At 35.6% G+C, this 2,530-nt stretch overlaps 1 long non-coding RNA gene across 1 annotated transcript; it reads left to right on the forward strand.

Annotated features, from left to right (window-relative positions):
• Positions 1–633: 633 nt before the first annotated feature.
• LOC120443115 lies at positions 634–1,028 on the forward strand. Its single transcript, XR_005615152.1, has 3 exons — positions 634–650; positions 767–870; positions 969–1,028. It is a non-coding gene; the product is annotated as an uncharacterized LOC120443115 (long non-coding RNA).
• The last annotated feature ends 1,502 nt before the right edge of the window (positions 1,029–2,530 follow it).

Here is a 2,530-nt window from a genome sequence, read left to right on the forward strand (position 1 = left end):
TGTTACATATGCACTACATATGTTACACTTGCTTTTTGTTACCAGCTGATACCCTACATTTGTATAGACATTGGATGGTGTGAGGCTGGGGAGTTGAGTGGAGTGGGTGGGTGGGAGTTGAGTGGGCAGGTATGGTGGGAGGTTGTTAGGCTTCTTTCTTTTTTTTTTTTTTTGTTAAGAGAGACACAGTCCTCCTGTGTCTTCTCCAAGCTTCACATGTACAATCCAACAGTGTGAAGCACATAGCAGCCAGAAACTGTAATGCCACAGATCAGAGAGGCTTCATCATCACCATCTTCGCCGTACGATCAGAGCGTGAGACTTCACATCTAGAAGTCCTCCTTCTAGCTTGTCCCACAAGCAGTCGGTGAGATTTACTCACAACAAAAAGGGTTAATGACATTATTTCCATGAAAACGTATTAATTCTTTGTAAAGTGTTTAAATTGTGTTTTCACTTGACCTTAGGAGTGTTATTTTGAGTGTATTTTAATATCTGTACTCAGGTGTTTCCTCTGTGATCCATCCCCTTCAGAGCTGAGACACTCAGGACTGAACAGACTGCACAGTTTCTGTGACCGAGCCTCCAAAACATCTTCTTTGAAACCACACATGATAGAAGGGCTTTATATTTCAGCAGCACTACTAAAGGTATTCAGTTTATTACAGGATGTGTTTGTTTCTTAGGACCAGCTCCAAGCGCACACTACCTAACATATACACCTTTCTGTTCATTACAAACCAACTACTCTGGATCATATGGCCAGTTGGCAGGAATGTTGCTGCAGGAAAACATCCCTGGAGATCACCATCATTGCCAGACTGACTGTGCCTCCTCTGTGCAGTGTCAAGATCCTCCCTAAATGAGTGTGTAAGTTAACATTTTCATTATTTTATTCCCTTTGACAAGTATCACCGGTATTTACATTTACAACTACATATGTTCCTGTTTTCTGCTCTTCTTTAAAGTCCTCAGCTATCCTGCTTCTGTGCTGCTTGCCACACATCAAACACTGGCCGGATGACAGGGAGGATCCACTCTGAAGTCACTGGACATGATGAGGATCATATGGGACTTTATAGTTTCACAGAAACGTTGTGCTCTTTGATTACAGGTTTTAAATGGACATAAGACTGCCTCTCTCTGATCAACAGGCTAAAGGATTGTTTTCATTGTTAGAGCTCTGTACAATGTATGCTTATTTAATATTTCATCACAGAGCAAACCTTTATTTATTTAACATATTTTTATTTTGTTTTACTGTTGAATTAACTGTGGGGATTTTTTTAAGTGGGCACTCAGGATGTCATATGACCAGAAATGTGGTAACTGGAATTCTACAGTATGTTAAAAAAAATCTGCTAAGAACAAAACACACACAAAACCCCCAAGAGAACTCAAATTCGTTCCATGTAATCCAATCTAAAACATTTTAAACTGCTGAACAGCAACACAAACAGTGTTAAAGAAACAGTGTTAACAGAATAATTATGATGAGTTTGTACCAAAGTTTCAGGTCACATGGCACACCTAGTGTGTAGTAGTGCGGGTATCAGCTGGTAAGTATAGGTTTTTTCATATTTGTGTCCTTAGAGTTCAGATAGATAAAGCCTTGTGTATAATAATTAGTCATAACCACAACTCAAAGTCAGGGACTAACTAAATCTGTGACTTTGTGTCTGAGCCCAGGTTAAAACACTGTGTTAAAAAGCATTTAGTGGCATGGCTGAACAATGCTGTAAACTAATGATACTTATTTATCCATGTTCACAAAAAGGACTAATGTGTTTATTTGATTATTTTATGTGTTAAACTGTGTTACCACCTTAGGCTTTCATTTGAGTTTACTCAAAAATCTCTATACAGTTCTCTTTTACCACTGTGTGGACACTGTTTACAATAAAACATAAAAAAAGAATGAGTAATAAAAAAAGATGTGTAGACAGATCAGTAGATTAAGTAGACCAATAGAAACAGCTGTTCAGCCATGTTCTAAGAAACCAACACAATTTAAAAGGTTCAGGATTGTGGTTTTAAAAGTTGAATTTTCATGTATTTCATATGTTGCTTATTATTTTTATTTGGTTATTTAATTTAGTTATTTTTATTTATTCTCCTGTGAAGTGTTTAACAAAAAATAGCTACTTTAATTTCAATTTTATTTGTTTATTATTTGGTAATTTGTTCTTTAAGAATCGAGTCTGTGCCAAAAACTAAAGTTGAACAGACACATGACAGGATCAGATTATTAACACCTTAAAACATTGCAAACGTCTCTTTTAAAATGATTTTTATTCTATTTCGAAAAAAAAAACATTTGTTGAATTAATTTAAGTCCTTTTCAGAAAGAAGCTGTACAATATGACTTAAGATTTTTATGTTATTTTCTATGACATACAAAACAAATTGATGTACGTAATACCATTAAACATGATATACACATGTGTATATGTCTGAAAAACATTATGCTGTATATTAAAGCTTGTGTTTTCTCCAGAATGTTTGTTCATCTTTTCAGTTCAATTCAACA

This window comes from Oreochromis aureus, linkage group 12 (assembly GCF_013358895.1).
Source record: "Oreochromis aureus strain Israel breed Guangdong linkage group 12, ZZ_aureus, whole genome shotgun sequence".
NCBI classification, from domain to species: Eukaryota; Metazoa; Chordata; class Actinopteri; order Cichliformes; family Cichlidae; genus Oreochromis; species Oreochromis aureus.